General features: G+C 45.5%; 1 long non-coding RNA gene across 1 annotated transcript; it reads right to left on the minus strand.

Moving 5' to 3' along the window:
• Nucleotides 1-932: 932 nt before the first annotated feature.
• Nucleotides 933-10723, minus strand: LOC308061149. Its single transcript, XR_013927084.1, has 2 exons — nucleotides 10450-10723; nucleotides 933-10411 (listed from the first exon to the last, which is right to left on the minus strand). It is a non-coding gene; the product is annotated as an uncharacterized lncRNA (long non-coding RNA).
• Nucleotides 10724-10802: the final 79 nt, after the last annotated feature.

Consider the following 10802-nt stretch of genomic DNA (forward strand, 5'->3'; position numbering starts at 1 on the left):
CAGTATAGATACAGGAAAAAGTATTACATTTTATTTTGTAATATGCTCTGTGCTTTTTTCAGTCTTGAAAGAATTAGAATTAGTACAGGCAGAAAGCACTTGCCACGTAGAGATGAGGAAGTCCTAGTTACCTTTCCCTTTAAAGGAAGAAGATGCTTCAGAGAGCGTATGGTACAACATAAGTGTTGGAAGAGCGCTGCCAGGCTTCCGAGACAGTTGTGTCATGTGAAAGTATCAGAGCACATTTTGGATTCCCTGTTTAGCTTTTTCGATAATGAATAAAACCTAGCTGGAAGATTCATCAGAAGAGTAATTAATATTTTAAGATATGTTTCTTGTTCTGCTGTGTCTCATTTCTTGCTATACTTCTGGATATGTCGTGAGGGCCAGAATCTGTTTGCCCTGTGAGTGCTGTTTCCCAGTCTCTGTGAGGATGTTAATGAGCAAGTAGCAATCGCAGCTTCTTGATTGAGGGCATGGGTTTTGTTGTAGTGTTTTGGGTTTTATACTGCGATCTGAAAAGTAGCAGTGGAATGGAAATGGAGAAAACTTGGGGAAATGTTTAAACATAACTCTGAATATTGGCTGGGTGCAGGAATGAAGAAGGCAATTAAAAAAAATGTGGGGAACTGCGTTATGACCAAAACTAGGCAGAAATGCCATCTTCATACTACATTTGCAAAACTTTTTGGGGCATTCTTAAAATAAAGAGTTAAATTAAATGTTGTACACCAAGCAGGAGAAGTATAGTTTATTGCGTATCTTTTCCTGTTGTTTCCTTTCTGTAAACTGTAAGCTTCTTGTTATGAAAAGTGTATGGTGCATGAATCTTCTCACTAGCTTTTAAAAATGGAAGTTAGGGTCAAAAGGTCGGACACCTGAAGTAGATGGAAGTGTGTTCCAACGTAATTTTTGTCTTTTTTTTAAAAAAAAAAAAAAGTTTACCTTTTAATGTCAAGTTTGTGTCATGTTCAGACATACTTGAATCTTTCAGGATCTCAGAACAGGAAGAGGGGTTAACTGTAAACTTAATAAAAATTTACAGCTGGGCATGATGATCTTTCTGAACCTAAATGATTCTGTGATTCTATGTGATGTCAGCTTAAGGTAATGTGCCTAGAGAGGTACCAGTACGGTACTGGGGTTTTTTGAGTATCCCACAAAGCAGTCCGTCCCCTTCAGTGCCTAAAGAAAGAAAATTGATCAGCATGAATAGTAAATACATTGAGGTTTTGAGCCTTCAGTTTCTGGTCAAACAGCTTTATTTTCACTAGATAATCACAGCTTCAGATATGACAGTATTGAAGAATTCAAGCACTTAAAATACTTACTTGGAATGAGAAAAATCAGATGAGAATGCAGGAATGAAACGAGACAGAAAGAGTACATATATGCCACAGACCAGAGAAGTGGTGAGACAAAGGCAGTGTGCAAGCTTCTGCTTTGTGTAGTCCTAAAAATGTACCACACCTTTTAAAAAGTAGTTTTGATATGGTTGATGGCTTCCTACAACTTAAAATGCTGCGAGTACAGTCAGGAAAATGGAAATTATGAAATGCAAGACTGATACTTAAATGTGGTAATAAATTAGCTGAGCCACAAGAGACCAGTGAAGAGCTTTATGTATGGGGAACAGCCAAGAGAAACCGATTCCACCAAAGCAAGTATCTGCAGACTTCAAAGGTAGGAGACAATTTTGTGATGACTCCTTAGGCTGACTCCTCTTTGAAGGTAACAAAATTGTATGTTCCTCAGACAACTGCATCATGTCTGATGCTGACTGCCACTCCCATCCATGAACACACACTGATGGAAGTCTGCTCCGTGCAAGGACCTGAAGTTGTCTTGAGTGACGTGAGGACAGCTCTGTTTTCATACGAAGTCTGAAAGGTGTTACTCTACATGTTTGCGTAAGCCAGAAACCAGAGGAAAATTTAAAAATTAATACCGGGTTTGAATTCCAAGGGGCTGCTTTATGGTGTAGATGCAGCTTTTGGTAAATGGGGTATTTAAGGTTGTGTGTTGCAAATAATGTAATCTTACAGATTATTTTTTTGTAGTAGTAGTTCTGGAATAGTTACAATGTCCTTGCAAGCCTGAAAGTATTTAAACACAGAATTTTTGCATTCCATTTTCATTGGGTTAGGTGACAGTTTCTTAGCTGTCAGGTGGAAATTTACGTGGGATAATAGTTCGCTGTGATGGTTTTACCTATGTACACAAGAAAAGCCTTCAAGAGAATTTTGCATTTATTCTTTTAGACTTCATTTACACATCGTTCACTAGACCTTCCTCTAATTGAACACTGGAGACTCTTGGAGAATAGAGACATCACTGGTTTTAGAAATGCCACAAATGGTACTGCTCTGATTGCCGATCTGAGCTACCCCCCCCCATTTCCCATGCTCTGTTGTGCCCATGTTGTAACCTGCAGCTGGACAAGGTTTCTCTTTAACTCCCTCAGCATGGTTTCCTTTTCTTTTTACACTTGACCAATTCTCAAGTTTGATTGTACTTAAACTTTCTTCAGATTGTTTCTTTTCTGCTGTTGCCTCTTGGAGTTGGCACTGATGACTGATAACTTTCTGCTCAGTAGGAAGCTATGTTCACAGTGAGCAACATTATGGAATGTGTGAATTAATTTTTTTAATGTAAAAAAAAAAACAAAAAACAAAAAACAAAAAAAGCCCCAAACAAACCAAAACAAAACAAAAAAACTGGGACCACAAGTTGTCCAGAAATTAAGGAACAAAAGAGTTTCTGCCTGGCATGGGTGAAGCTTTTCTGTGTAAAAGATAAAAACTTTGTAAGAGTTTGTCTAAGACTCCTAGATAAATTGCTGCGTAGCACGACTTAACAAAATAAACAGTGGTGCAGCCTTGCCTCTCCCTTTGGAGCATGGCTTACTCCTTCCTTCTCCCAAATTCTGGATCATTTTAAAACTGTGACTTCGAATGAGTTTGCGTTCCTTGTATGCTGTTCACATAAGCTCTGCTGCAAATTTGCCACCAAAGAACTCTACAAAATGGTACAAAATTACCCTTATACAATCCTACTGTTTAAGCTGTGTATTAAAGTTCTTCGGTGTTCAGCTTTACTGTTAAAACAATTAATCCTGCCAATTGTTGTATAAACAAATTTGCATATTAAGCATAATTTTTGTGACAACCGTAGTTCTGCAGTCCCACGGAACAGTCACGTGTGAAGCTCCTCAAAGGTATTCTGCTCTTAACAAGTAAGAGTTAGTGCATATGGTAAATCACCACCAATATACAAAGGGCAAGCTTCTACACGTTGCATCTCTGAAGTATTTTGTAGGTCCTGTTGAGTAGGCAGCTACTGGGATTTTTAATACTCTGGTCTCAGGTTGTATTTGTATTTCTGTTGAAAGACACCAGTGTTGCACTGGTCCATCGGCTATTTCTAGTTATAGAAGTAACGTCTTGCCCATTTCAGATACTGACAGTGTGTTTCAGTCTTTGAACCCCACTTCTTTATCGTCCACAAAATGCACTGCTGTCTCAGCAAGGTGACAGATGTTACACCATCAGACTAGACAGTTTGGATCCACATCCTGATCCCGATTTCTTCTGGGCTTGTTTATCCAATCTGCCTGGCACTGGTGGGTATCGGGGGGGGAGGCCACAAAAGGGTAAAGGTCTGAAGTTAAGAGTTTTTAGTTTCTGTTTTCATGTCATCGAGTAGGCTATCATTTTCCCTTCCAAGGACTACCAGTACTTGTTGTACAGTGAAGACGCAACATTTCCAGCTTCTCATTTTCATACAGGAGAAGCATCTTGCTCTGCAGTAAAGGAACGCCATCATGTTGACTTCCTAAAAAAGGATTCTCACTGCAAACAGCAGATACCTGAGAAAACATAGGTGCAAGTTCACAATCATGGTATGTCGCTTTCATTTTTTAAATCCCCGATTTCAAGTGTGTGGATTTTATGGGAAAAAACATGTTTATTGGCTGTGCGTGCTGAGATTCCCCCAAGCCTGTGGGCTGCCCTGCAGTGTTCTCGTGGGTAGTAAAATACTGTAAATACTGTTACAGAGACCTGGGCTGGCTTCTGGCAGGGCGCTCAGCAGAGCCAGCAGGTTAGTTCACTGGTTTTACTTCTTACTTTCCGTCTGTCTGTCTTTTTTCTTGTAAGATCTTTGATTTTTATGGTGCTGATAAAGCCATGTGACACTGTACGTCACAAATTCTGCATCTTGGCTGCAGTGAATTATTTGAGGGAAATTCAACTTCCAGTTAAGTCTGAGCATGTCTGGTCAAGAATCTGAGCGTGGTTATGGCAGAGGGCAGGGGAGGCTTAAATGAAACCACCTTGCCCTTGTCTGGCCCCGTCAGGTGCTAAAGCTGTTCTCCTCCCTCCCCCCCAAAGTTTACAGCTGGTGCCCTTGAGCCCTTCTGCTCCTGCCTCCCCCCAGCAGGGTTCCCCCGTGGTTTTAGCGATGCCCACGCGCGTTTGGAGGGGTGAGGGTGGGACAGGCAGCTGTTGCTCTTCCTTGAAAACGTCTCAAGATTGCAGGGGAGGAAGTAGGTAAGGGATTAGTCTGGATTCAGCTCGGTGCTGGGGAGGGATCTGGCCTGGCCAGCTCCCGTGGATTGCTGGAGCTTCCTCCAGAAAGGAGAGAAGTGACAGCCAGCGACGAGCTCGCCCAGAGGAGCAGTGCCTGTTCTGTTGTGGCAGTGGCAGGTCTATATTTCTCCTGGGGGGCCATACCAGCTTACAGAAAAGGCTAGTTTTTAATATATTTGACGGGTCATTCTGCTTAATAGTTAGAAATGGTCACGCATAAAAACCCAAGAAAATTCAGTTGGCATTACTTTATTAGAAGTCAGTGATGAAAAATCCACAGACAACTAAGTTCTGTTGTACTTGAGGCTGGTGTAAATAAGATGGATGACCGATACTAAAGTGCTATCTCAAGAACTGGCTAAAAAGGAGGATTCGTGACCACCACTCTTACTGTGTCTCGTGGAAGGTTACACAGTGCTCTGCATGGTGCGTGTGTCCCCGGAACTGCTGTGGCAAGCTCTGTGCATTTCAGCAGCACCTATGCTGTCTCCACTTAACATTAGAGATACCAAATACCAAGAGAGTGTTTTGACTCTAAATAAATATTTGATTCCTTGGAGGGCTTTGTAACCTTGTATTCCCCAAAACATTTGCTGTTTACTCTGGTTCTGAAAGGTAGGGATGTGCTTACCTTCAGAATAAACTGGGTTAGGCGAAAACCATGAGAAGAAGGGCTTGAAGTATTTTAACACAGATGAATTATTTGGTCCTTACTACAAAACCACACGTGTGTGAGCACAGGAAGAGAGAGAGGGAGAGAAGCGGGCTTTTGATGGCAGTGCTGATACAAGTCAGCTTCAAATGCTCACAGTGATGAGTGAGGCAGTCAAAGTCTAATTGCTACCAAAAGGAGTCTCAGCTTCTCTGTTCCCAGCTGTGATCTCCTGCTGTTTCCTTTGCGCCAGCTCCGAGCTTCCAACTTCCATGTATTTAACTCCTTGAAACATTAGAAAACAAACCCAGCAACAGCGATGTACGATGAAGTACCTTTCTACCGTTACAGTGCAAGGGCTGCAACTCGGAAGTTACTAATGCAGTTGGGGCTACGGTTGTGTGAGATTTCTGTCCCGTTTGGATGCGCTTGCATCCTTGCTCAGGCCTGCTGTTCACTTGAACTGTTGTGGCATCTCATTCCCTCCATTTCCCAAACTCCTCTAAGCAGGCTTCCCCTCTTCTATACTCTGGTCTTTCTACTCCCGTTTTTTTCCTATGCTATAATCCATCTCATCTTCCTTTACAAAAGTAAACTTGGGCCTTATCTCCTTACCCAGAAGTGCAGGTCCTGCATTTGCTTACTCAAGGAGAACAGAATCACAAAAAAATAACAGGTCAGACTGGAATCACAGCCTTCCTAACGTGAACGTGCCTGACTGTGCTCTGCAGTGGTCCCCTGCACGCCAAGTTCTTCCACTATAAGCCATCATGGTCCTTCACATGAGTAAGCTGATCTCCAGGGACTGTCTGTAGCAGCTGCTTGTCTCTGTGGCAGATCTCTGGTGGCTTGACTAGGAGGGGCCAATTACCTTGAATTCTTCCCCCTTTTTAAAAAGGAAGGAACCCATATTCTGGGAATTCCTCTGCAGCAATACCTGTCTGTCTGCAATGAGGAGTCCCAGAGCAAGCAGCCAAACAAGTGGCTTTATGGAACATGTGTTGTGCCAGACTGCTTTATTTTAAAAGGAATTAACAGAGCTTACTCTGGTAGAATTAGAGTCAACCATACTGCATTGCAAGGAGAAAAAAAGTGTTAGGAGACAGTCAAGGGACTGCTTGCTATACCAGGGGCAAATACAAGTTCAGTCAATATTAATTTTTGCACTTCCCTTCTCTTTAGTGTGCCGGTGAAAGGATTTGGACAAGTACTGGTGAGGCTTTATATGTATTACTGTGTTTAGTCTAGGTAACTTGTACTGAAGAAAAATACTTTAAACCTTGAGTAGACTGTAGTACCTGAGAAATTAAAAGTCTAGTGGATGAAGAAAAACTAACCGCTCTCTGATTGGACAGCAAATGCACGCTGAGGAGGAGTGCCTCTTCTGTCTTGCCCCCACATAACACAGAGAAGCTGTGTGAGCTTACAGAGAGTATTGCACAGAGCTAATCAGCAGGAACACTGTATTGGAAATCAGAAGGGGAAAAAAAAAGTTAAAAAAAAATAAAATTGCAAATTATTGGAGTGGTTCTGGAAGATCTTTTCTGGTCTTCCATCTCGGAAAAGCAGTGAGGAAAGACCTCTGTGAAAGGATGGAACTGAGATGACTGGCCTCGGTAGCAAAAATCGCATCCCTCCAGTAATAAAGGAACACCCTTCAAGCGTTCTTGTTAAAGCAAGAGGGAGGAGCTGTGTAGCAGTCGGGAGTCTACTCTCTTGCATTTTAGGTCACTAAGAAACTCCCTGCTTATGCAAGCAGGCGGCCTTCTGCTGAAATTGTTAATTGTGCTGGGGACCAGGGAGGGCAAGAGGGAGTATGAACAGAGAAGCAGGAACACTGCATTTGGGAAAGGTAATTCAGCTCTAGCATCTGAGCTCATGTTGTGCAATGCTGGGAAGAATGGCAGATGTAAATGGATGCAGGTAAGTATTGCTGAGTAGCAGCAGCGGGAACCAGCAGAAACTATAAAATAACAAAGACTGGTGGAAAACTTCCTAATGTTATCAGATGGAGCCAGCTGAAAAGTATTTGGGAGAGGTGAAGTTGGAGATAGGGCAGGATTTCAGATCCATGTGGGATAAACAGCACAGCATGGAAAAGATGTTTTGATTCTATACGATATGAAGGTAGAGACAACAATGAAATGGATAAAACTTTGTAGCAATTTCAGCACAAGATGTGCTCGTGTCAGAATAATAACCAGAGAACAATGAGTGCAATAAGGGATTCCAGATTTATAGTTATAGGCGGAGCAAAACTAGGTAAAGAGGAAAATGTACAGCTCCTGTACACCTCTCACTTGTGATGAGAGCCAGCTGCTGCACGGGACTACTGGCACAAGTGTCAGTACTGCCCAGAACTCAGGAGCACTGCGGGGTAACAGTACAGACAGCAGGATGAGTTTTCTCTGGAGCCTTGTGCACCTCTTCCTTCAGAAGGGAGGGTGTTGTGTCCTGCAGGACATACACCTGCTCTAATTACAGAACTCAGCTGTATTTAGGGGTGTAATGACCCTGCTCTTCCCCAGCCTGTTTTCTTTGGGTTGCCAAGGTTATACCAGATCACCTGCTGGATCTTTGGGACTGTGAGAAAACCTGATTAATTAACCTGATTAATGCCTGTGCCCTGATGCCAGGCCCAGAAGCGCTATTACAGCTGTGCCTTGATGGTTTGGTTAACGCAATGTTGATGGATTTGGAGCTAATGCAGAAGGGAGTAAGGCTGCAAACATAGCTCTCTGGAGTTCACTTGCCAGACCTGTAAGAACAGGCTCCCCATGGTTCCCAAGAATCATTTAGGTTGGAGGAAACTTCTTGGTATCATCTCCCTTGCCCCTACCTGCTGCTCAAGCAGGATCAGCCTGAGTGGGTTGCCCAGGACCACGTCCAGATGGCTTTTGAGTGTCTCTGAAGATTGACTGTCTCCACAAACTCTCTGGACAACTTGTCCCAGTGTTTGACCACTCTCACAGTAAAAAAAAAAAAAGCATTTTCTTGTGTTTAGGTAAGAATGTCATGGGTTTTTTTATGTGTGCCCATTCCTCTTGTCCTGCCAGCAGGCACTGCTGAGGGGAGTCTGGCTCCCTCATCTTCACTCTCTCACATTAGATATTTACACACATCAGCAAGAGCCCCCTGAGCCTTCTCCAGACTGAACAGCATCAGCCCTCTCAGCCCTTCCTCATATTAAAGATGTCCCTTCATCATCTTCATGGCCCTTCACTGAACTCTGTCCCATAGCTCCATGTCTCCCTTGTACTGGGGAGCCCAGCACAAGAGGGCCGTTCCAGGTGTGGCCCCCCCAGTGATGAGCAGAAGGGAAGGATCACCTCCTTCGACCTGCTGGCAAGAGACATCCCCATAGGTGCAACTCCCTCTCACTGTGTCTCAGCTTGGGATCCCTCCCGCATACATGTACTGACAACTGCAGAGATCAACGGGCTGACATCAAGTTTTACTGCACTTTCTAGAGCATCCTTGGTCCGTCGCTCCCCACCTTCCGGGTCAAGTTTGAGGCCAATAATGTGCGGCTCCTGCTGTGCAAGAGTGGGAGCTGTCACAGTCTTCCTGCCCAACCAGGGACGCCTCACTGACCTAGCCTGTAGGCAAGGGGATCCCTCCTGACCAGACCTAGGTGGTCCCAGGTTGGAGCATCTTGGGCAGCAGATTCACAACTTGCTCCACTTAGTGCTAGTCTGTTCTTTGCCTTGCAGCAGAGACATTTGATAGGCACGGATGACAGCTACCCCATGGGAAAACTGCAGGAGTTTGGCTCTGACCTCTATTATATGAGGCTCCTATGGACGCTACACACTGCTAGAAAGTGCTTGGGCACATTCAGAAGTATATTGACCTAGCTGATCAGCTTCACTTGATAATTATATTAAGTTTGCCCTTGCCCAACCAATTCTACTGCACTGCTATCAAGCCACTCCTCTGCCTCTTCTGGAAGGAGACAGTAGGGTTGTTGTTCCACAAGCTGGGCCTGCTGGTGTACACTGTCAATATTCTCTCTGATTCAGAATGCAGGAGACCCAGTGCATGTGGAGGCCCACAAAATAAAAATCTTCTCAGTGTCCTCCTCCACACTGGTCAAACTGTGCCCTTATGGTTGGAGTCAGATGGAAACAAACTTTTTCATGCCTGTACTGCGCATCACTGAGTGGGCCTTAGCCTATTGCTGTCTCAGGGTACCTGTGTGTGATCCCTTTTCCTAAGTCAAACTGGAGGCTGGGGTGCCAGAATGGCTGCACAGATGGGACAGAACTCCTAAAGGGTCCTTGCCTTAGGAGGGATCACTGTTCATAACTCTGCCTCTCAACACCCTTTTCCCCAGCCTTGCACCTCTGGTCAGCCTCCAGAAGTATTTCAATTTGTTGTGATCACGGCTACAGTTGGGTTTCTGAGGGCCCCCCCCGAGTCTCGCTCTGGAGAGCAGGTAAAGTGATGCCTTGCTCTGCACCACCCCTCAGTGTCAATGAAAATTTACAACTGGCCTGTGCCACCTGAGGAGAGATCAGGATGCAAAGTATGTAATTACAAGGGTAAATATTTATCCATGCTTATGAGGTGACCCAGCCAAATTGGGGCACAGGGTTCTTATACCTTTCAGATGTTCAGGTGCAACATGATTTGACTAATCATCATCATCCACAGTACCAGTACTAATCATGGTAAAACTTTGCAAAGCTACATTTCAGCATCGCTCTTGCCACTTGTCTGTTGATCCAGATGAACCTGGAGTCAGTCTTGCTGGAGTTACTTATCTCCTGATGGTACCAAGATACTACAGCGATGATGCTGGGAAGGTTTCAGGGGTTGTCCAGGGGTATCCTTTATCCTTCATGGACACTGCTAAGCCTCCAAGAAGCAAAGTCTTGCCAGGGCTAGGCTGTCCTTTAGTTTGTTTTACCTAAGCACGAGAATACCAAAGTTTCCAGTGAAATTCCACTACCTCATTGCATTCCAGTGCACTACTGTATACATTAACAAAGTTAATACACTGTCATACTATAAAGACTAATGGATATAGGCTAGGGAAGGAAATTTCCGTAACATCGGTCCCTACATCCTTGCACCTGAGCATCAGGAGAGGCCGCAGCGCAGTGTGGGGTGTCCAGGCCAACACGCCGGCAGGCGCCTGCCCTCCTGCCTGCCGCCGGCACCTCACCTCACCGGGGGCTCCTCGCCTCACCGGGGGCTCCTCGCCTCACCGGGGGCTCCTCGCCTCACCGGTGCGCCCCTCCGCCTCGCCTCAGCGGGTTCCGCTGGGGCTGCCCCGCTGTCTCCCCGCCAGGCCTCTCCTCACTCGACACCTTCCCAGGCCCAGGCCTGGTCCAGGCCCGCGGGCTCCTAACTGGGCCGTCACCCGCCGCGGCCGCCTTACCCCGTCCCGCCGCTCCCCGGCAGAGGAGCCCACCCTGCGCGGAGGCCGCCCCGACCTGCCGCCCCCGCGCCCGCGGCGAGGGAGCCCCGCGCCACCAGGGGCCGGCTGACACGGCGCCCCGGCACCGTCCCTCGGCGGCCTCGCCGCTGCCGCCCCCGTCCCGGCCGCCCCCGGC

The sequence above is a fragment of the Falco punctatus genome (genome assembly GCF_963210335.1).
Source record: "Falco punctatus genome assembly, chromosome: 3".
Classification (NCBI taxonomy): domain Eukaryota; kingdom Metazoa; phylum Chordata; class Aves; order Falconiformes; family Falconidae; genus Falco; species Falco punctatus.